The sequence below is a fragment of the Alexandromys fortis genome, unplaced genomic scaffold (genome assembly GCF_014885135.2).
Source record: "Alexandromys fortis isolate MF-2015 unplaced genomic scaffold, M_Fortis_MF-2015_v1.1 scaffold_25, whole genome shotgun sequence".
Classification (NCBI taxonomy): domain Eukaryota; kingdom Metazoa; phylum Chordata; class Mammalia; order Rodentia; family Cricetidae; genus Alexandromys; species Alexandromys fortis.
Window position 1 is genome coordinate 7,469,822 of NW_026067904.1, and position 25,741 is coordinate 7,495,562.

The window sequence follows — 25,741 nt, forward strand, 5'->3', positions numbered from 1 at the left end:
GCAAGCTTCCAAGGGATAAAAGCAATTAAAAAAAAAAAAACTAAAAAAAAAAAAATTTAATCTTGAGCTAATAGGCCAAACAATTTATAATTAATATAAGCCTCTGTGTGTTTACTTGAGACTAAATGGCTGTTGGACCCAGCGTGACAGAAGTTTTTGTCTACAAATAACAACTAAATGTTTGGTAAGAATTTCCTTATAAAGCCTAAGAAAGCTTTTTTCAAAAAAAAAAAAAAAAGGATTCTAGACAGTCAAGCACATCTTCTTGGTTATCTTTTCTTTTCTTTTCTCTGGCAGGCTGCACGTAGAAGCTGGTTGCACGTAGAAGCACAGCTTCTTTAAGAGAGGCTTCCTGACTCAGAGTTAGCTACAAAACCCTCGTAGCTCTTTTAAGAGGCTCTGCCACCAAAAACTTAAAGCGCAGGTGCCAGCATACTTCTTGGTGGTGGCATGGACCTAGAACTACACAGAGTTGTGGCAAAAAGTGTGGCTCCCACCAGTAGTTCCTCCATCAATCTAGACTCTCAAAAAATCTAAGAAAAGGGACGGAGTCAGCTTTCAAAGCCACAGCTTTAATTTAAGCCATTTCACTTAGCAGATTAAAGACTCATGTGGTCAGAAAACAATACAGATATACGGTAAAGACATATTCAGACAAAAGAAAAAAAAAACACCAAACAGTTTACAGTGTGTTTAAAGATATATGTAGACTTGGGAGGAAAAAGAAAAAAAAGATAGAAAAAGACCTTAAAAAAGAAATAGCGTTTTTAAAAAAGCTACATAAAGATGGAAAACACACAGAGAATCTGTATACTGCATGGTATTGTGTTGTCTTTCAATTCTTTGATGGCTAAGGAAAGAGCAACAGCTGCTAAAAGATATTTGATTTTAAATGCTGTGGTATTAATCCAATCTATATATTTTGACTTCAAAATCTGAGTCAAAAGATACGTTACTTTGGAGAAAAGCTTTTGCTTTTGTTTCCACAGGAAATGAGAGGTTATGGATTCATTCGGGATTAAGAAAAATAAGGTTTGATCATGAGAGATCCCCTGAAAAATCTCCAGTAGGAGCAAATGCCTCAGATGATGCAACATTTTAGAGCACTTCTGTTGCAGTGTCCTCTGAGTGCTATATTCAGAACAGCTTCACATCTGCTAGCTGAGATGATCTAGCCTTACAGAATACTTCAGTTAGGACTTGACCATAATCCTAAATTTTCTTCAGGTTCCCATAAGATTACCAGTGTTCCCAATCAGCAGGAAGTAACCTACACCCACATTATAAAAAAATGAATTATATGTGTTTGTCTTTGTTTGGAGTGTTGGTTACAAGTTGCTATGGATAATGGTCAGGAAAAAAAGCAAACCAAAGGTGATTAGATTCAGGGTCTAGGTTTGAAAAGGAAAAGGGGTCAAATACTGTGGAATAATGCTCTTATAAAATGTAAAGATTTGTCACTTGTATTGGTTTAATAACATACTGATTGGCCAGTAGCCAGGCAGGAAGTATAGGCAGGGTGACCAGACTAGGAGAATTCTGGGAAGAGAAAAGGCAGAGTTACAGTTGTCATCCAGAAACAGGGGAAGCAAGATTAGCATGTCTTATTAAGAAAAAGTACCAAGTGACATGACTAAATATAGATAAGAATTATGGGTTAATTTAAGTTGTAATGATAGTTAATAATAAGACCGAGGTAATAAACCAGACAGATTATAATTAATTTAAGCCTCTGTGTGTTTACTTGGGACTGAATGGCTGTGGGTCCTGGCAGGACAGAAACTTCCCTTTACAAGAAGAGACAAAAAGAATCAGAGGCAGGAATAAGGGTTGAGTTACCAAATGTCATCTTCTGAGCGTGGCACACATGTGGCAGCATGAACTCAGAACAGCTGTGGCTGCTTCAAAAGAAAATGCCCATCCGTAGTCAGGTATTGTAAGAGGGGGTGACTGGAGTGAGCGAAGGCTCTATCCCTCTCTGATGAACTGTGTGCTACTGATAGTTTCAGTGATCAGGAAATCATCACCTTCAGCGTTGGACCCAACATAGATTCCATCAGGTTCCAGTGAACGCTTCCCATCTAATGGTCACACAGATAGCCCTGTCGCAAAACAAGAGCCAAAATTATGAATCAGGGAGAAAGTATGTTTGAGAAAGGAAGAGAAGTTAAAAAGGATGTGAAGGAGATAACAGGGATTGGGGCAAGGAAAGTAATCATGATACATTATATGTATGGAATTGTCACTAAACAAAATTAAAAGCAGAAAATATTTCTGCTAATATGTGTGTCAAATTGGAGGAGAGAAGAGAGACAGAGAGAACAGGCACAAGTACAGATGTGCATGCTTGAGATGGGCAGAAAGGGACATCATAGGTACTTTTCTGAGCTGGCGAATCCAAGCGATCCTCCTGTCTCTAGCCTCAGACTCTTGGGATTCAGGTGCACCCAGACATAATGGCTCTTTAGTGGGGACTGGGATACAGACTGAGATCAGTATGTGCATGTGACAATCCCTGTCACCCACTGTGCCATCTCTCTAGGCTTTCTCCTGCACTGCTAACACACAGGAAAACTGAAGGACAAAGGAGAACAACAGGCTTGACTAACATTTTTAAATGTTTGGACCTAAAAAGGACATTTAGTGCAATGTTCATATGTTCCAGTCACAAAGGCTAGGGAGTCTGACAGAGAGCTCACAGACCTGGGAAGAAGAAACATTAAATTGTACTCTCTGCAGGAGGCAAGAGGTAGACCACCCAAACAATGTACCATATCTCTTCCTTTTGCCATCCAATGTGATTCTCACTATCTTAAACAGATTATGAGATTTGATAACTGTATGGGTTCAATTGTGTTACCATGGAATTCATTTGTTGAAATTCTCAATCTCGGTACCACAGAATGTCATTATGTTTGGAAGCAGGGCTTTTCAAAAGGTAATTAAGCTAAAACAAAGCCTTTAAGGCAGACCCTAATCTAATATGACAGTTGTCCATGTAAGGAGAGGAAATTTAAACACACAATTTGAAACCAAAAATGCTCCAGCAGAGGAAAGCGTGCCTAGGGAGATTATGAAGCCATCTGTAAGCAAAAGAGCAAAGCCATGGAACAACAAGGCTTGCAGAAACCTTGTTCTTCCTCTGATCTAATGTGAGGAAATAGATGCCTGTTAGCTAAATACTTCAGTCTGTGCTGGTTCATTACAGGAGCCTCGGCCAATCAATGCACTCACCCACAGCACATGCACTGCGTCAGACAGTGTAGGCTAAGGTGCATGGGAATAACACATACATTCAAAAAACACAGGAAGTGTCATCCCTGGATATCTGCATATGTCCCTCGCCGGCTTCCTGAAATTTCGTCTGTGTAATACTTTCTAAAGTAACACCTAGAGAGCTTCTAGAGAGAGAAACGCTGAGAGTTATCAAGTGTTAGAAAGAAAAAGTAGTCCTCAGCTCTGTCACTGTAACAACAAACCCTAGAGAAGGGGGAAGGGTGGAGAATAACAAATGAATTGAAAGTTGTTGAAGAATTTGTGACTGGTGTCCAGGTATTCTTGCTGGCAGTAAGCTCACAGGGAAGACTTGGATCATGGGCATTTTAATTCCACTAAATTCCTACACACCAGTCATCTTTATAAATGTACTATGTATGCTTTCAAATTTCATTCCCTCCCAAAATCATGGTGAACTTAAATTAACATGGTCATTAATGATCAGTTAAGCTATAAAATCTAAAATTTGTGATTTTTGCAATTACTTGATAGAAAACCATTTTTTTTGAAATTTTTGTTTTGCTTTCATTTCTTCCAATTCAGGTTTCTCTTAAAGTACAATCAGAAAAGTTACAACACATTGGCCACTGAGTAAGGGACAGGGGAGGATGGAGAGATGTTCAATGCTTGTGGCCCTGCAGCTCATTGGTGAGGGAAAAGATAGTCAAATACTTTGCAGGAGATGTTTAAGTCTATGAAGTTAGTTGCATCCCAGGTGACAAGCCCAGACTTGGCAAAATATGAAGCATTTATATTAAACTTACATAGACAAAACTGTGCATTTTATTTAAATGAAGAAACTGCCCAAAAGTAAATCAACTAAGTCTACACAACAACACTGTGGATGACAGACAAAATGGACAACACATGTTCCATAGAATGGAACACCCCGTGATCAGAGAAGAAATAAGAGATGAAGGGGAAACTCAAACTGCATGGAACCTGTCATTGTGACCAATAAAGAGAGTGTGGACATAAAAGGAACATAGAAATGAGTCCTGGCATGTTTTGTAAATAAGATCATGGAGGAAATTGAAGTAATTTGGGGAAATATTTATCAACCACACAAAATTAAGTGTTAAGAATGTAAAAAAAAAAAAAAAAGAAGGAAAGAAGGACACCTGAGGTCCTAGATAAAACAATTTTTGAAGCTTAAACAAGCCTGGTCTCCCCCCTATCTATTTTGTATGTATGATCTATCTATTTATCATCTATCTATCTCTCTATCTCTCTATCTCTCTCTGCCTCTGTATCTATATTTCCGTCCATGTATTATGTATGTATGTATCTATCATCTATCTGTCTGTCTGTCTATCTATATCTCTCTATGTATATGTGTGTGTCTGCCCATGTCATCCTCTGAACGTGGTATGCTGGCTAGGATCCTAGTGTCCTTTCTTGGCTGTGGGTTGTGGGTTTAAAAGCCATGTAAAACAGTCTAGATTCTTCCATGAAGATATTTGTAGTTACTATTATTATTCAGATAATTAATAAAATACTTAATTATATGGATGGGTCTCAGCCAGTTAAATGCCTTAAGAAAAAGGGAATAGAAGAAATTTTATTTTAAGCCTATAAAATAAAAACTCTATGCCTCTTGTGATAGTTTGGATGTAATTGGCCCCGTAATCTTGTAGGGAATGGCATTATTAGGAGGTGTCGCTTTGTTAGAGTGAGTTTGGCCTTGTTGTAGAAAGTATATCAGTGTAGGGGTGGGTTTTGAGGTTTCCCATGATCAGAATACCACCCAGTGTCTCAGTCAACTTCCTGTTGCCTGCAAGATACAGGACTCTCAGCTAATGCTCCAGCAACACATCTGCCTACATATCACCATGTTCACTGCCATGATGATATTGGATTTAACTCTGAAACTGTTAGTGAGTCCCTTAAGTTAAATGTTTTCCTTATATGAGTGGTGGTGATCATGAGACTTAGCTAACCTAAGTATCTTCTTTATTGTTTACTAAGACTTGTGAGTGCTATTGAAGTTTGTTTTGCCAAGTTTCCAGGAGCTCTACGTCTGTTCTTGGCCACCTGTAACTTGTTAGAAGCTTTTACAGCTTCAGCTCTTACTTGTTTACATCATAGTTCCATAACAGTGTCGCCGCATCATGTACAAAACCTTTCCTGCTTCATTCCCATTTCAGACACTTGCTCATCGTTCATTTCAGGTTCTGGGGTATTAGAGACTCTCCTGGCACAAGGCATTGAGTTTCCCCAGTGGTTCTAACCTGAGTTTCACCTGACCCTCACCTAGTGCTTCTGAGGTAATGAGAAGTCTTCACATGAAGGAAGGCCCGCCTGTCTGTGCACCACAGAGCACTCCTGTTTTCTGAGAGGGCCCTCATCTCCCTCTACACAGAATAAGTGACGTGACTGACAAGCAAGCTGCTCACCCAATCCATTTCTGCAGACACTTCAATTTAGGCTGTAGTGTAATCATATCCCAAATCAGATGGAAATATTATTTCTTCACCTCTCAACTTGTAAATATTCAGACAGAAAAGAATTTAGCATATGCATTTTCTGTCTTTTCCTTTGTTTGTAAACTACCCAGAGGCAAACCCATTAACAGCAACAATAAACGTTACAGCCAAGGGTACTTAAGTCAGGAGATTGGAATTATCTCTCTTTCTAAAACTGTATCCTCACCCCATCGTGTCACATCAGTGCTTTGTGAAAAGCAGCATGTGCTACACAGTAGGCACAAGATTTTGTTCTCTGATTCTGCTGCACATCTGTATCTCTATGTGACATTGTCTTAGGACACGTGTTCTTTCATGCTGGTCAATTCTTCTCCTGGGTGATTTAAAGGATGAAGCTACTGAGTTTCACAGAAAGTACCACCAACCCAGTGAGGTGGAGTTAGTCATCCGTTTCAGTCGGATTTGCAGTCAGTGGCTCAATAAAGACAGTCTTGCTTAAAAAAAAAAAAAAGTATTTGAAGTAAGGTTTTCTCCATAGAACTTGTAGGGACATACTTCTGTATTGTGTGCTGTGAAAGACCTAGTTCCAGGCTATCAATAAGAAGCTTCATCTATTTACAAGCCAAACAGCAGTAACATTAATGTTTCCATGATAAAACAAACAAACAAACAAAAACTGAGGGAACCTGTAATCCTAGCTCTCTGGGACTGAGGCATACAGATGGAGAGTACAAGGCCAACCTGGACTATACAGAAGACACTCCTGTAAGACAGAGATATGACAGGCAGATAGATAGATGGATGAAAGATAGATAGATAGATAGATAGATAGATAGATAGATAGATAGATAGATGATAGTTGTGCCATAGACAGATAAATGGAAGATAGATAATAGACACTCTATAAAAACATGAGAAATGATTGTGTGCACAAACATGATCATAAACATAAACACATAGATGAAAGATAAATGATAGATAAATAGCATGCAGGATGAATCCATATCTCATTATAGTGTGCTCATATCTTATTTATATCCCCTTTCAGGGACTCTTAAGTCCTGACTTTGAGTAGAATTTGAATAGGACAAATTATCTTGAGGACTTGCCACAGTGTGGATACAGAAGGTAGATTTAGGCAGAAATTCCAAGATAAAGTGAGAGAAAATATACCTGAGAAGTAACCAAATCTGCATTTATTTGAATGCTATTTGCCTCTCAGCACAGAAACCACGCCCAGAAAGAAGTAGGCCATTTGGAATTCACCCCAGGATTGAAGCTGATGAACCACTTGTGCTTGGCACCTTCCTACATGTCCCGTCTCCTGAGAACTGTTGAGTTCTGCTCTGATGTTCGCCGATTAAGGAGATGTGGTCATTCATTTGACAAATACCGCTGAGAGATTAGCATTGAAATTCATGTTTTGGAAATTCAGAGGCAGCCAGAGATGGTTGCCCACACCTTTAATCCCAGAACTTGGGAAAGAGAGGCAGATAAATCTTTGAGTTTGAGGCAAGCCTGGTTTACAGAGAGAGTTTCAGGACAGTTAGGGCAACATCGAGAATCCCTGTTTCAAAAACCAAAGTAATTAAATCGCAAAAAGAAAAGAAACTCGGAGGCATTGTCTTCTGTTGTGTATGTTTCTAATGGTCTTTGACATTTTAAGGTGGGGTGGCATCATCATTTTCTACAAAGCTTTTAATTTGTCCAGGATTCTGAATCCACTTGTGCTCTTCTTGAAATATTTAGAAAGAGTAAATTCCAACTGATTCAAGATAAATAAATACATGACCTTAGAATTTTACTTCTCTTTTCTTCAAAGACACACATCTGAACCTCTATCCAAGGTATGGGATTAAAGGTGGGCATTCATGCCTAGCCATAATTTCACTTCAAAGCAGCAGCAGTTGATGAGGAGGAGGAGGGGAGAATGAAGAGGAAACAAGGTCTTATGTATCTCTGGATAGCCTGGAAGTCACTATTTAAAGCTGGATTGCTGACAATGTGCTAAACTCCTTATTTCTTACTGCTATGTATTGGGCTTTGAAGCATGTCCTATCTATTCTGGTTTCACTGATTTTTTCAAAGAGTGACCCATGACCTAGCTATGGCCTCAAGTTTTCAGATGTCTTTTGATCTCCTGTGCCTTTATTTGACCTTCAGCATCCATCTCAACTCTATCACTCATTCAACTTATTTCTTTCTTTTTTACCTAAATTTTGCTCTATTGGTTTTTATCATTAATTTGGATTTGACATCACAACTATTTTTTGCACCCAATTAAAATTTCCCTGGGTAGAATGATTGAACACACACTGATGTCTGAGTGTGCCTTGTGAGGTTTAATGCATAGGTTGATGTGTCCTCTGATCTGTTTATCTCAACTTCAGCCCTCAGGTGGAAGTAAAGCGAGCCTTTGTGATGAGATAGAAGAAGCAACATGCAAAAAAAAAAAAAGTAAGAAAAAAGCAGCATACATGAAGAAAGACTATGAAAGCTATGAAAACTTTGCAACTTTGCTCCTATTCAGTTATTCAGGTGTGATTATGTTCACAGTCTTCTTTTTATTAAATGATTTATTCCAGTATTTCCAGTTATTTGTGATATTTGTTTAAATGGAAAATTTCCATATAGGTTCACTTATTTGAGACTTTGGTCATTGGTTGGCAGCTTGGTTCAGGTAAATGGTGTGGCCTTGCAGTAGGTAGTAATGCCATCGGAGCTGGACTTCACAGCCTTAACCCCACTTCTAGTTTTCCCTCCTCACTTACCATTTGGGGTTGAAGATGTGTTGTTTCGGCTTCCTAGTTCTGTCAGGTCTGCTGCTTGTTGTCATGGTTCACCTCACAGTATGTACTCAAGCCCAGAGAAATCATATGTCCAAATAAACTATTCTTTTTTCTATTAATTTGACTTGCTCATATTGTTTTATCACATCAATAGAAAAGTAACTGATACACATAGGTTTCTTGGCTATTAGTTCATTTTAAAGTCATCTCAGAAAAATTTTTAAGAAAAGTTTCCCTGTCTGGGTGGTGGTAGTGCATGCCTTTAATCCCAGCTCTCACAGAGACAGGCAGATCTCTGTGAGTTCTGGGCCAGTCTGATCTACAAAGCAAGTGCCAGGATGTTTAAAGAGAGAAACTATGTCTCAAAAAATATAGTTATGCCTTCAACCGAAGAAAACGTGGTATATCTACACAATGGAGAAAAAAGCAATAACATCATGAAATTAGAAGGCATATGGATAGAATTAGAAAAACTCATCTTGAGTGAGGTAACCCAGACCCAGAAAGACAAACAGGGTATGTACTCACTCATAAGTGGTTATTAAAGCAAAGAATGACCAGACTAAAACCCTCAGCCCCAGAGAAGCTAGGTAACAAGGACGACCCTAAGAGCGACACATGAATCTCCCTGGGAAGTGGAAATAGATGAGATATCTTGGGTAATCTGTGGGCACAGGGGAAGTAAAGAGGAGAAGATGGAGAGATGGATACCTGAAAGATCGGGATGGTTGAGTTAATATCTTGATCGAGAAGGGTTAGGGAGAAACCTTGTACCAGGAAAATTCCCAGAAATCCACAAAGATGACCCGCAGATAAGACTCCTAGCACTAGTGGAGAAGGTGCCTGAACTGGTTTTCCCCGGCAATCAGACTCGTGACTACCCTAATTATCACCACGGAACATTCATCTAGTAACTGATGGAAAAAGGAGCAGGCATCCATATCTAAGCACTGGTGCAAGCTCAAGTAGTGTAGCTGAAGAGAGGAAGGAGGGATTATATGAGCAAGGGGGATCAAGATCATGGGAGGGAAACCCACAGAGACAGCTGATCTGAACTTGTAGGAGCTCATGACTCTAGACTGACAGCTAGGGAGTTGGCATGACATTGACACAGGCCCTTTACATGTGGGTGACAGTTCTGTAGCTTGGTCTTTTGTGGGAACCCTAGCAGTGGGACCAGGACATGTCCTTACACATGAGCTAGTTCCGTAGAACCTATTCCCTATGGTGTAACACCTTGCCCAGCCTTTATGCAATGAGCATGGTCCTGCCTCAACTTGTTATGCCATTCTTTGCTGACTCCCATGGGAGGCCTTATCCCTTCTGAACAGAGGTAAAGGAGGAGTGAAAGGGGGTAGAAGGGAGGTGGGGAGAGAAGGGGAAGAAAGGAGTTAGGGGAAATTATGATTGATATGTAAAATAAATAAAAACAGGCTCTGAGTTTGTGTGTGAGAAGGTTGGTATGAATGGATATGGAGGAAGAAAGGACAGAGCGAGGACATTCAACGTTCTCCCCTAATCAACAAATCATCCATCTATAAAAGCTGACATGAGCTGCACGCTCAGTAATTTGAGCATATCTTAGATGGCCTAGACTGCTTGTCCTATTTATATGGATAATCAAACTGTAGAATAGAACCAAGGTGCAGGAAGGTAGTTAGGCCAAGAGTTTGTCAGTCACATTTCTATAAAACCAGCCCATTGTACATTCCTGAAATCCTGCTTATTAGAGTATGACTTTCACTCATGTCCCTTTACCACCTACCCAGAGATCTTATATAATGGATGAAACTCAAATCATACTGCTTATTAATTGAGAAGGTATATAACATCATATAAAGTAACTTTCAGACCAAAAATTTGCAAAAAAAATATTTTGGTAATTAAATAAGTAGAAAATTATTTTACTTAATAATTCAAACAACCAAATACTTTTATTATAAAAGCAATTCTAAATGCAAAGTTATTTTCAATGCATTATATTAATTTTATTCACTTATGATTTCTAGTTTATTAACAAACTTCTTTATAAATCTGCTTACTAGATTTATCAACTTGATTGGATTTAGTATTGTTTTAGAGATACACCACTGAGTATCATTATTGGTTTTCCAGTACAAAATTATCAGGCTTGCAATCATAGATATACCAGAAGCAAAAAGAAGTTTGTGTTTGTATATATTTGTGAATATATACAAATGCATGCATACAAACTCACATACATACACTTTATGTAACAATAATCAAAGAAAAGTTGTTATTAACATGAGATTGGAAAGAATGAGAGTGATTTGAGGAAGAACAGCTGGGAGAGGCTAGAGGGAGTAAAGAGAAAAAGGAAAAGGATGAAACTCTCTTTCAGTTACAAAAATTGTACAAGCCAGGAGTACTGAAGGTCTTCATCAAAACAGTATTTGTTGGACAAGACAGGCTCTTTATACATAAGACATCAAGGAAGTTGTGACTATATGCACAGGATCTGCACATCAAGTTAGCCAAAAACCTGGCATGGACTGTGGAGGTGCTCATGATGTTCTGATCCCTGGATGAAGAATTATTAGCAACTGAGAGGATCTGGGGGATGAAAAGTCAATTTTCTGCAGGGACTTGGTACCTGGGTGGGAACCCATGATCCAGTTTATCGCTCTACACCTACTTCACATATGGATAGCATCTTGTGCACTGTGTGTGTGTGTAGAAACTGGAAAGGAAAATGGTGGGGAGATAGTAATGGTATTGGAGGGAGTGAGGTTGGATTTAATCAGAACTTTCACATGCATAAACTCTCAAAAAATAAATAAGAAAAAGGAAAGTAAATAATACAACAGATAAGAAATAACTCACCCAGCAGCCTCTTGGCTGGGGGACAGGGGTGCGGTTGAAGCCCTGACTACACATCAGGTGTGAATTTGCGTGAATGATTAATCAGAATTTTTTCTTACGCTAAGAACTTGGTGCACAACTTAGTAGCTATGAAATTTTGAAGTAATATACACAAATAGGAGGGTTATTTGTGTATTAGGAGAAACTTAATAAACTGTGATGATTTTATGTGACTGGCCCTTGGACACCACAGCTACCTATAACCACTTTGATGGTCCAAGATGTGCATGCTGTTACTTCAGACTTGATGTAGAGTGACATACATACATGTCTCAGTGTGCTCAGCCCTGCCTGCTAGGGCATGTAGCAGGAGATTTCAGGCAGAGGCACTGATGACCATCAGGGGTATTGCAAAATTGTGTCTGCAGATGGTCCTTTGGCTGAAGGTCAGATCCATGGCTGGAAATTTAGATTGTCTGCTCAGTTCCCAGAAAACAAGGCTGATTGGGAATCCAAAATTTTATGGGAATGCTTGGAAGGGATGCCACTTGGCAATCAGAAGACGGCAAGGCTTCCTGTTTTCACAAATAGTACTGGTTCCCGGGCAGTCAAGGCAGTCCTGTCCTCAGTGCTGCTGCATTGGCTCTTCTCGGCTCTCCTTCCGGGGACCAACACTGGCTCTGGTGTTGGATTGTGCCATTCACATATCCTGAAGCACTTGGAGCTTTCTTAGTTTGGAAATGCCATAGTTTTTATTTATTTATTTTAGTAGACTTTATTATAGGTCCTTACCAAATAGTAAAACTATTGTGCACCAAAATTAACAATATGTCTTAAAGAACTGTATGTTGGAAGTGTAAATTTTAATGAGAAAAGTCAGGTTATAACAAACCATATTTAAGATATTCTCTATCAATTTTTAAATGCCCATTTTGAGATTCAGAGCACTGTTCTTAACTTCTAAAATTTACAGGAGAGAATACCAGACACAAAGTACTGTTCTTGCCTTTCAGTACAGACCCTTACCCCTCCTTTTGGTTGCCCAGTAATAGCTGTAATGGTGAGGCCCCTGAATCTACTGGCTGAATGGTAAAAAGCATGATATGTTGAACTCTCAGCACAGAGCCAAGTTTTCTGTTCAAAGAGCTCTATAAATGATTATTGATTCACTCATAGATTACTTGGCTAAACTCTAATTATTTCATATTACCATAGCCATTTGTGCATGTAATAATTATTGCTTGTAGAGAATACTGATATTTAAAATTTTTAAATACAAAGATTAAGTTGTAATTATAAGGTAATGCAGACAAAGCATACTGTCATTGATAATAGTATCACTCTTCAAATTATTTAATTTCAACAGTGCCTTACATGTCTATGTATGCCTTATCCTGTGTGCCAGTGTAAGTCCCGGTGTATTATGAAATGACAATACCATATGTATGTCTAAGAGGAAACATAATTAAAATACCAAAGTAGTAAAACAAGCATAAACTTAAGACTGTTTTAAGTAAATTGATGTGTAGTCTGACTGTGATAGAAGTTTCTAATGGACAGAGCTGTATTTGCAGATGCAGAATTCACTCCCTATTATTTGCTGGAAGATAGAAACCAAGTGAGCTTTGAGAATTAAAGGTGTGGACCAGTCTGGTGTGAATGGGGTGTGGTTGAGTCAAAAAGTTTCCATCAACATTGTCCGATACTTGGCTCTGATGCCCAGCTAATGTCTTTTGTGTACATGTCCACTTCCCCCAGGGAGTCCAAACAAAGAAGTTTTTTATAGATTGTTCGATAGGCTGACTTTAAGAATGGCCTCATCCACCTACATGAACATGGAAAATACTGTGATTTGGTTCATGGCAATACCATACAGGCAAGGAAAAAATTATGATGTTACTTTTACTGCTCCACCTGCCCCCCCTCTCTCATCTTTCCTCAAAACAGTTTCTTTACTACAAATCCTAGACAGAGACAGGAAATCTCTGAGACAAAGCAGGTTGCACCTTGACGTTGTCTCTTACATTATCAATCAGCCTTGCTCAAGAAGAAAGAACTCTCCCACATGCACACCTCATTGTCTCCCACTGTGTCTCTTTCCCAACTCCACTTGGGAAAGACCAGGAGAGCTTGCCTCTTCTCCACTTACCCAAATCCAACCAGCCTTCCTTTGCAAACTTGTGTCTTAGGATTCTGTTCTTCTCTCATCAAGCTCACAGGCTGAGATGCCACTCTATTAGTTTCAAAGAGAACTTGAAACTGCAACTGACAACCCAGCACATAATATGTAGTTTACTCTTGGTGTTTTTTATATCTTAATTCTGTCACTCTGCTTGTCAGACCCTTAAATGATAGGATGCTGTGTAAGGCAGCTAATCTCAAAACACACACACACACACACAAATTAAAACTATCAGGCATCATGGGTTCAAGATGTCAAGCTGACTGTTGAGAATGGCAAAGGAAAGCTGACCTTGCTGGTAAGAACAGTACAGAACACTGAAATGCCACTAACCCCTTTCTTCACAACTTACACATTCAAAAACTTAAGAATCAATGTTTTGTACGTTGTAATGAAAATGGAGCTGCATATGTAAAATGTTGGTTACAGTGTTCAGAGTGCTTAATGTGAAGATCAAGATCAGCTGTTTATTCAATTGTTTGTCCTGAACTTAATCATTTCTGCCATCCACGGAGCCTCCACATTGTGCTGAGTCCAGAAGTCTCTGGGTAGATGAAAGCTTATTTTTTTTCCCACAGTGCTGTGCAAGCTCAGGATGCTACATGGTGGGAAGAACACAGGAAGGAGGCATGTTGAGAAACATAGACAAAAGGCACAGCTCCCAATTCATCATGGATGAGAAAATTGCAGGAGATATTAAGACTGAGTGATTTCAGGTTGCTTTACCATAAGGACTATAGAGAAATGTATAAGAAGGGAATACGCATAGCAAGAAACAGAGTCCCACAGTCCCAGTCATTAAACATCAGATGGAAGGTGAACAATGTTGGACTCTAAGCAGCATATGTCATAGAGTCAGAAGATCACAGTGTACTTCACTTTGAACCACATGGAATTTTAGTGTAGAATACGAGTGAAATGTGAGAAAAGAAGTAAAAATACAATGGAGATAAGGAAAAAACAACAGTTACTAAGTACCTCAAACTCTCAGGAAGGGAAAACCCATACAGTGGGATATAGAGATGATGCAGGTAGAATTTTAAAGAGAGTAAATTTTAACTAAATAGTTAAAAATTGTTCAGAAGTAAAATGGATCCAAAATAACATTTTCTGTCTTGAGAAAGAGAGTTCTGATATAAATGACCCACTGTCCAAGAAGAAATTAATTGCATTGTGCATGATATCCTTTCCATATTAATGATTGACAGAAGTCTGGTCTGTGCTTCTCATAACTATATACTTATTCCCGTGTGACATTTGTTTAACCCGTTTATGTTTAACGTACCATAAGAAGCAACTGGTACTTGATAAGGGTAGTTTATACTTGTGGATGTGGGACATTGGCATGTCTGATGCCAACACAATGGTGGGACAATACAAAGACTGTGGACAGCGACACTGGCAGCAAGTGCATTCCGCAGGATCACAGGCTTTGAGCTGTGATGTTTCCTGTCCTGAAGTTGAGCTAGTGCAGATACTACTCCAGGCAGGAAGAAACCAGAGGGTCACAAAATGTTCAAATCTGTTATTTTCATAGATACTCCATCTACATTCCATTAACAAGATGAAAACTCTTTCTAGTGGGCAACTTACTCATTAAGTGTGATGGCGGTGTGAGGGTCTGTCCCAGAGTCAGCTGTTTATATGTGTGGAATGTTGACTTTCTTGGAATTGGGAGTGCCCACAAAATATCGGCCCAATGAAGTCAAGCTGGGAAGCATTTTAGTTCCTTAGAATGGCAATGGGTTTTTGTTTCTACTGCATGAACTGGCTTTGTGGGAGCCTAGGCAGTTTGGATGCTCACCTTACTAGGCCTGGATGGAGGTGGGTGGTCCTTGGACTTCCCACAGGGCAGGGAAACTTGATTGCTCTTTGGGCTAACGAGGGAGGGGGACTTATTTGGGGGAGGGGGAGGGAAATGGGAGGCAGTGGCGGGGAAGAATCAGAAATCTTTAATAAATAAATAAAAATTAAAAAAAAAAAGAATGACATGGGGAAAGTGATGCCTGCCACCATCTCCTAAAAAACTTCAGTTCTCAGAGGAGAGATTAAAAGTATTCAAATATAGGAACAAATAATTGGAATAGTTGTTTAAAATTGTCATTTTTACTCGTTTACTAGGGACCAGATTCTGCACTGATGAACATAGAAGGCTTACTGAAATGATGTAATTGAACACATTTTCATGGGTTTTTCCTTTAATTGCCAACACAATTTTAACTGTTTCCTACCCATGCATTTCTTTTCTGGACCAACATAGCACAGATAAATTGTTCCTAGTTTGTTTATCTTCATGGATTAACTTTTGCTCCAAATTTTCACTGGTCACTCATTTGAGAGACAGTGATCAACAATGTAGACCTTCAAAGAAGCAAGAAGTGTGATGTGGTATAAGTTTTGTGCAAAATAGGGTGTTAGGAGATTCTGGATTTCTGAGTAAATTCCAAGAAACTTTCAACAAAATAAACGCACAACATTTTGGCGTAATATAAAAGCATAGAGTGGAGGAACTCAGAGCTACCAATGCAAGCTCTGGGTATGGATTAATATGAACCAACTACAACAGCTTTAGAGTTTCACTGACAGCCTGAGTCTGTCTCTGCAAAGATCTGGAAGAAACTCGACAGGCCTATAACACTGAAGAAATTTGTTAGAAAAAAGAAAAACATACAGAATTCAAAGATAGAAGACACAGTGAAAAAGACTTTTGAAAATAAAATGAACAGCTGGTTAACTTCTGTTGGGTAAAAATGACTCGTATATCCTTATGGTTGAACAAAAACATTGTTGTCAACTTTGTATAATCATAAATTTCACTTTATCTTCAAAAACATAAATGAGCATGACAGTTTATGAGTTGCAGATATGAATGGTTGGGTTTAGAGTTTAGTATCCTGGGATGTGCAACGAGTTCCCGATGTCGCACTTTGTAGATGACTTTTTCAGTAGCGACCTTGGTCACTAATTTATTGAAAAAAGTTTACTCTTTACTGATTTATATACACATCAAGCTGTAAATTAAGAGGGTAATCCATAATGATTTTTAAAGAATTTTCTCCTGCTTTTAAGAATGTCAAAATTTTTCATAGTTCAGATATTAAAATAACATTCTCTGAATACTATTTCAGAAATGTTAAAAAAAAAGTTGCTCGATAACAAGTGAAAACGATAAGAGACTGCCTATAAAAGAATCAAATTCATATGTTCTTTTAAAGGGGATAAATATACATAAAATTTAGATGAACTATTTCATTTGCCTTCTGCCCTTCCTTTTAGTCTATGTACCATTTCTAGCTTGCATAGCCAGTATCAAAGAGGATTCTCAAGGATATTGTTCCACTCTTTTGCAGGTTTCCCTCCTCATGACATTTAGAAGTAGCAGAGTTGAAAATCTGCTTTTAATTCATGTTCATGTGATATGAACTCCTCTTAAATGGGACTTTTCTTTTTCATTGAAAGGCTCTGGCCTAAGCTGAATTAAATAACTAAAAATTAAATATTGCTCTTAATGTTCCTAAAGACTAGCATTGTGATATAATCTAATTTCTATTATCCTGTCCTTTTATTAGCATTTAAATTTTTATAAACATTTGCTGGCTCAAAACGGATATTATGTTCTTGTTAATGTTATCTGTCTAATGCACTCTTCCTTACACATAATAACTGCTAATATTGTTTAACTGTTTGAAAGTTATTAATAATTTTCGTATGCCAAATTAACAGCTTTCAAAATTGGCATTAATTATTTCAACATTTTATTATTGTAACAAATAAATATGCTTATGTTTCAACTGTCTGCAGAAATCCATGGGGGTTTTCATTTCAAGTTATGTCTAGAATATTAACAGAAATTGAAAAATGGATAGCAGAGCGTCGTGAAGTTTAGGAGTGAGACCTTGTTCAAACCTTGACAAAAATACTTGATTGAAGATGGTTTTAATGTCTGTGGTTCTATATCCCTTGAGAAAAGAACAGAGAAGGGACAAGAAACCACTTATTTTTGTTCCCTGCACTTCAGTGTCTGATTCCAGGCCTGAGAACAGCTGCCATTCATTTTCTAAACACCAGTGACATCTTGACAACAAAGTTAAACTTCAGGGCATCTCTTTTGTAAAGAAATTTTGTTTCAAAGCATGATAAAGAAAACAACTATAGTCTACTCAAAGGTCCTCAGAAGAAGACACTTCCATCAGCAGTAAACTTCTGAACACCTGGGGACGGATCAATGACTATATATTTTGCATTGTGTGTAGAATTCAGACGCACCTATCAGGTCCTCAATCAATACATCTTGATGCAATGCTTTTGAAACCAAAAGCAAAAGTGAACACAGGCCTACATACCTCTTCTGACTATGGATTATATATGTGTTTACATGTATACACACACTCACACGTATACTAATGCACACACACACACAGAATAAACAAGGTGAATCTGTTAATTTTTATTTCTTTGAAAAGCTGAGCGAATCTGGATTTCTGTTAGCAGTGACAGCATCAAATTTCCTTCACTCCTTTGCAAATACGGTGTTTAATAAGCATTGAACAAACCTCTGTCCTATCCTGATAGTTAATTTCTAAACTACTAACAACAATGACTGTTGGTGAGTGTGAAACATGATCTTGTTTATCTTGATATATGTGTTGCAAATTTAAGAAAAATTTAGAATTTGCATAATAAAAGTAGTTCTACCGAAGCAACATGACCCTAAAACAGCATGCTAACACGCAAGAGAGGATGGGCAGAATATAGTAACATACGAGAATTTCTATCTTGCTTCTCCTGGATCTCAGAACTCTTACCTAAGAGAAGCACAATAAAAATATCTCGGAGAGCCCAATAAATCACATTAAAGGCTCTGATCTTCTGTGTGTCTAGGTCAGATGCTCAGCCACATAATTGTCAGAGAGACATGGACTTCCTTGCTTAGATTCCAGTCACCTCCTTCCTCTATATCTGAGAACACAGCCTGAAAACTGCATGCATACGTGCAAGAAGCAGTGTGAGAACAATGATTCAAAACGATTATCTTTGGCGGTCAAGATACAAAAGGTAGAAGGAACAAAGAGTTGTAGTTTCCCCAAAACTTCGCAAGAAAGAGGCAGAGAGTAATTACCTTGTCCCTTTTCTTAATGAAAAAAAGACTCAATACTCTAGGAGAATTGGGTTTCAAAAGATTTCTCAACACAGATAAAAACCAGCTTAATAATTCTGCAGTTTTGAATTCCTTTTATTCTCTATAGCAGTGGGGCTCAACCTTCCTTTAGTACAATTCCTCATGTGGTGGTGACCCCTAACCATAAAATTATTTTAATTGCTTCTTCATAACTTTAATTTTGATGCTGTTCTGAATTGTAATGTAAATATTTGATATATAGGATATTTGATTCATGACCTAGTCCAGGACCTTCCACCTAGTCCAGGACCTTCACTCCATGAACTGCTGTTCCTTTAAACCTGTTAAGTCTCAAACTCTTAGGCTATCATTATCCCTGACAACACCACTCAATTTTCAGTCCTAAATCTTAAAAATGCTTTCGTCTCAATATGCCTAGATGTTCACTCTCAAAACTTTTTTTCCCTTTACACAGATGTGCCCTGATACTCTACGATCATGATGACTGTCCTGGACTTCCCTTGCACAGTGATTCAAAGACAGGCCCCAGCTCTTTGGCCAAATACTTTCTCCAGACTTGGCTTGTTGTCTCCCTTTCCTATCCCACCTGCTTCAGTTCATAGATAAATATAGATAAATTCCTCCTTTATAATCCTTCTCTCTCTGGTAGCCAATTTAATACTTGCCTCTCGATTTCTTCAACTCCAAAGTTTAGCAGCTCTCACCTTCGAAAGTTCAATTCTCCTCTCCCCCAAGTCACCTAGGGCTCTCTCTCATACTAACCCGTAAAAGCCTATTTTTAATCACCGTGCCCATCCTCATTCCTCCTCTGTTCATGGATACCTAAATACTCACTCTTTATACTCCCTCTACCAAGACACTCCTGCCTCTCCACTTTTTTCCCATCCACAATCAATTCCTTAAACTTAAAGCCCCTGGACTCCTGTCCGAAACTCTCAAAAATCTCCTACCTCATCTCATACACGAGAGCGTCCTCCAGCTACTTCTGCCTCTACTTTTTATACAGTTTGCAGCTCCTTCCTGTCAGATGACTACATCAGATTGAGCCCATTTTCACAATTCAACCAACTTTTGTGGCCTACTCCACTTCCCTCTAAGCTAACCAACTATATAACCCAGATGATAAGATATCCCAGATACATAAACTTCCTTCAACAAAGAATGCTCTCCTAACCTAACTTAGTGTATTCAGCCTCGCTCTCCCAAACTCTCATCTCTTTCCAAACTCCTAATTTCATTTCGTCCACATGATTATCTGACATCCACTGCCAACTGACTCCCCTAAATTCATTAACTCTACAGACATCAAACTCTGAATAAATCCTACACTCCCAATTATAATACATGATAAGTAAACTTAAGCCATACCATCTCTGATACACACATACTCTAATGGACAAGTTCTCACATGGGTCAAAGTCATCCAACAAACTTTCTCCTAAACATTACTGGTACCTCCTTAAAAGCATCCCATTGTTTTCTTTGTTCCTCTCTTCAAAGTTCTTCTATGGCTACACTCTCTGTCACTGCTGATACCCCAGTTGTCAAGGTTCTACCCAACTTCAGAATGATTGTCCCCTTGACCACCCAAATCCCTTTGGGAACCAAAACAAAGTTGTCTCAACCTTTTCACAACAATCCCCAAATCCTGTTACACTCTATCCTTCTATTTGCAAAGAGCTTCTCCAATCATACATGTTGTTATAGTATTTCAGTTCCAAAACACACCTGAACACACCCCAAAGCTATTTTTGATATAATGGAAGCCTCTCAAATTGTATTCTCCACTATATAACCAGACCCTGGATTCAGAGAAGAGTTGTTCCTTGACTTATGTTATATTGCCAACCTAAATTTCCCTGACTCCTCTCAAGAACTCTCAACCAAATTCCAGATAAGCATTCCTGACAACCAAAGCTGATGTTTTCCCTGACGGTTGCCTGTTCCTAAGGGTAGGATTTCTGCCATTTTTCTGGAATATCTCCCTCTTTACCTGGTTTTGGGTCTTCCCTTACCAACTACCAATATCATGAACCTAACAGTTTGAAATGTATATAGAAGAGAAAAAAAATTACACTCCTTAAATTTGCCTCTGTCCCTAGTCTATTTGTTCCAATGGGTTTCAAATCAGTTACAGACTGCTTCAGAATCTTCAAACCTACACCAACTGCATCCTTGGAATCGACCTCCTAACCAAGCCTTACAGACTACACTTCCTGCTTTTAAGTGGTCTCACCAAACTAAGAACTTGGACATCCAATGACACGTCTGCTTTTCCCAACCTTGACCAACAACCCAGCTATATTATTCATGGCAATGCCTCAATGTCAGCAGGAAGAAGCCAGAAAGAAAGATAACCATTTACCCTACACGCAGCCTCTCAATAATGAAACAAAAGGTAAAAATGAATGATTCTAACCAGCTTGGGGCAAGCATGGCTCTGGCAAGCCTTACTAAAATAGATAGATAGAAAGAGAGAGAGAGAGAGAGAGAGAGAGAGAGAGAGAGAGAGAGAGAGAGAGAGAGAAACAAAAGCTGGTTAGACCTAAAGCTAGCCCCCAAGGTCTGTTCCCTTAATTTATCCACTTCCTCCTCATGAGGCTGACTACCAAAGTTCAATTAACAAAGTATTAACGGGGCAGCTAGGCTTTGTGGGAGCCTAGCCAGTTTGGATGTTCACCTTCCTAGACCAGGATGGAGGGGGGAGGACTTTGGTCTTTCCACAGGGCAGGGAACCCTGACTGCCCTTCAGACTGGAGAGGGAGAGGGAGAGGAGTGGGGAGAGGGGGAGAGGAGAGGGAGGAGAGGGAGGGAAAAGGGAGACCGGGAGGGAAATGGGAGGCGGGGAGGAGGCGGAAATTTTTTTTAATAAAAAATTATATTACAAAAAAAAGTATTAACGTCCAGCAATCTAAAGCCCTTCTTGTTTCACCTAATTAATACACACAATCAAGGTATCCCACTGCATCGTAGCCTACTCTAACATAGATCTCCCTTTTTCTCTCTTCTAAAATTACACCTCCAGGGTCATTTGCAGCTTTTTTTCTGCCTGAGTCAGAAGGCAGTCACCTTAACTTTTCTTCCCCACTTAACAAAGGATCTCTCAGTAAAAACAAATGTTTGTATGTGATTTGAACCTAATCCTCCTTCCAGGAGGGAGCCACTGTTGTATGGGAGCCTCCTTCAATGTCTCATAAGTGAAGTGTTCAAAATTGTAAATTGAGAGGGATCTGGGATTGGAGTATAGAGGAACCTAGGAGCATGAGGCCAAATGTAAGAACAGAAGTGCCCTAGAGGGAAAGGAACACAGTGGACCACCATCTCTAATGTCAGTCTCAAAATTTTAAACTCAAAGTGAGCATTTTACTATCTTTCGTAAGTGACGGAGAAAATAGTATTACCACTTATGTAAAGACAAAACTACTGTTAGTATCCCAGATTTATAAGAACTCGTGATCCTCCTGCCTCTGCCTCCTTCAGCAAATCCTACCGGCGTGCGCCACCACTACCGGCTCCCAGATTTATAAGAAAGGTTAAAGGAATTTCTGTGCACAGAAGCTCTAGTAAAGAATTAGAGCAAAGTACATATGATAATTACTTTGATGGATATAAATCTTGTTATTTACTCTCTTTACGTATACCTATTGCCTAAAGAAAAAATAACATTATGAACATCATGTTTTAAAAACTATATGTATGAAAAACGTTCTAAAATTATTTGTCAAAATATGGAATTTTCTTCTAAATAAATGAATTTTGCACTTAAAGGAAGGTCGCTTTAACTTAAAACAGTCTTGAAACTGTAGTTCTGGGGTGACAAACACGATCTCAGTTACTCAGAGCCAAAGGAGGTGAGACCAAAACACAAAACTCTCATTTTTTTTTTCTCAGTAAAGGAAGAAAAATGAAGAAGGCAGACAGGAAACAATAGACCTAACATAGAATAAATAGTAAGAAGATATCAGTACCTTCAGGATAGGAAGTTTCCCTTCTGTGAGAATTTTCATGTGTACCAGCAGCTGCAGATGAAAAATAAAGTCTGTGATAGTTGCTGGGGAGGGGCTAGTGTGAATGCGTGTATGTGTGTGTGTGTGTGTGTGTGTGTGTGTGTGTGTGTGTGTGTGTATGGAGGGAGTTCACATTGCATGCTTGTGTATTCATGCAAGTGTGCTATGTGTATGTTTAGGAGGCTGCATGGGCTTGTGGAGGCAAGAGGTCTACCTTCGGCGTCATTCTTTAGAAATAGGCCGTTTCATTTTTTGAGACAGGATCTCACACTGACTGGACATTGACAAGCTGGCTGTGCTGAGTGGCTAGATAGATACACTGATTCTCTCGTCTCACCTTCCCTTGTGCTGGGAATAGAAGCGTGCACCAGCACACCTGGGTATTTTGTGTGAGTTCCGTGGATCAAACTCAGGCTCTTAGGCTTGCAAAGCAAGACTTCACCAACTGAGCTATTGCCCCTTTTCTAAAAGATGTTTTTCTCAAAAGTACATTTCTATGCTTCATAATATCAAGCTTTCATTTCATTATGCACTACACTGGAATAGCAGCTCTTCACATGGTGTTTATGTGGTACCAGGTGTGAGGAGAAATAAGGAGTTGATTTACAGTTTATAGAAAGAAAGATGCAGGTCTTCTGCAAATGCTGTGCCATTTTGTGTAAGGGCATTCTAAGATTTTAGCATCTGGGAAAGAAGTCTTAGAACTAATGAAATATGAATACACAGAAATGGTTGTGCTATCAGACTCTGACTACCTGATTGCTAGTTGAATAAAAGTGCATAGTAAGATGCCACATGATTTACAAGAAATCCCTATAAATACAAAGCCACGAATAACTTAAAAACCACAGAATCAATGGAGAGCCCAAACTATACCCAAACCAAGGGCAGAGAGGGGACTTGGGAACACAATCTCACCTATTGATATGGAACAAATGATCACTGTTAGCTGTTGGGAGAGCAAGAAGCAGTTTTTTAATGATATTTTTCCTAATAAAATGATCATGCTTTGGTCCAGTGGAAAACACATCCAAGAATATCTGGACAGTATGAATTCATCTCAAATTATCTGATAAAATTAAAAAGGATTCAGTGTGACTGGCTTTATGTTGAGGTCTTTGATACATTAGGACTTGAGTTTTGTGCATGGTGATGGATATGGGTCTATTTTCATTCTCCTACGTGTTGATATCTAGTTATGCCAGCACCATTTGTTAAATATGCTTTCTTTTTTCCATTTGATAATTTTTGCTTCTTTGTCAAAAATCAGGTGTTCGGAGGAGTGTGGATTAATATCTGGGTTTTCTATTCGGTTCCGTTGGTCCTCCTGCCTGTTCTTATGCTAATACCAAGCTGTTTTCAGTACTAGAGCTCTGTAGTAGAGTTTGAACTCAGGGACTGTGATGCCTCCAGAAGTTCTTTTATTGTACAGGATTGATCCACACTGAACCTTATAGAAGAGAAAGTGTGAAGTACATTTGAATACATTGACACAGGAGACCACTTCCTAAATATAACCCCAACAGCACAGACACTGAGAGAAACAATTAATAAATGGGACCTCCTGAAACTGAAAAGCTTTTGTAATGCAAAGGTCATGGTCAACAAGACAAAATAATAGCCTACAGAATGGAAAAAAGATCTTCACTAACCCCACATCAGACAGGGGTCTGATCTCCAAAATATACAAAGAACTCAAGAAATTGGTCATCAAAAGAATACATAATCCAATAAAAAAAATGGAGTATAGACCTAAACAGAGAACTCTCAACAGAGGAATCTAAAATGACTGAAAGACACTTAAGGAAATGTTCAACATCCTTAGTCATCAGAGAAATGCAAATCAAAACAACTCTGAGATTTATCTTACAACTATAAGAATGGCCAAGATCAAAAACACTGATGACAACTTATGCTGGAGAGGTTGTTGGGTAGAGGGAATTCTCCTGCATTGCTGGTGTGAATGCAAGCTGGTACAACCCCTTAGGATGTCAGTGTGTTGATTTCTCAGAGACTTAGGAAACAACCTTCCTCAAGACCCAGTAATACCAATTTTGTGTATATCCAAAGGATACTCAATCATTCCACAAAGACATGTGCTCAACTATGTTCATAGCAGCATTGTTTGTCATAGCCAGAATCTGGAAACAACCTAAATGTCCCTCGACCAAAAAATGGATAAGGAAAATGGCACATTTACACAATGGAGTACTACACAGCAAAAATCAACAACAACAAAAAAGTCCTCAGCTAGTTTCTTGGGCAGCTGAGGAAAGAAAGCCTGAAATGGCCCGATCCTATAGCCATACTGATGAATATCTTGCATATCACCATAGAACCTTCATCTGGCGATGGATGGAGATACAGACAGAGACCCACACTGGAGCATCGGACTGACCTCGCAAAGTCCAAATGAGGAGCAGTAGGACGGAGAACATGAGCAAGGAAATCAGGACAGCGAGGGGTGTGCCCACCCATTGAGACAGTGGGGCTGGTCTAATTGGAGCTCACCAAGGCCAGCTGGACTGGGACTGAAAAAGCATGGGACCAAACCGGACTCTCTGAACTTGGCAGACAATGAGGGCTGACTGAGAACCCAAAAATAATGGCACTGGATTTAGATCCTACTGCTTGTATTGGCTTTATGGGAGCCGAGTCTGTTTGGATGCGCACCTTCCTAGACCTGGATGGAGGGGGGAGGACATTGGACTTCCCACAGGGCAGGGGACCCTGACTGCTCTTTGGACTAGAGAGGGAAGGGAAGGGGGATGAGGGGAGGGGGAGGAAGAGGCGGGATTTTTTAATTAAAAAAAATAAAAATAAAAGGGAGCTCACCAAGGCCAGCTGGACTGTGACTGAAAAAGCATGGGATAAAACCGGACTCTCTGATCATGGCGAACAATGAGGACTGATGAGAAGCCAAGCTCAGTGGCAAGGGGTTTTGATCCTACTTCATGTTCCGGCTTGGTGGGAGCCTAGCCAGTTTAGATGTTCACCTTCCTAGACATGGACGGAGGGGGGAGGACCTTGGACTTTCCACAGGGCAGGGAACCCTGACTGCTCTTTGGATTGGAGAGGGAGGGAGAGAGGAGTGGGGG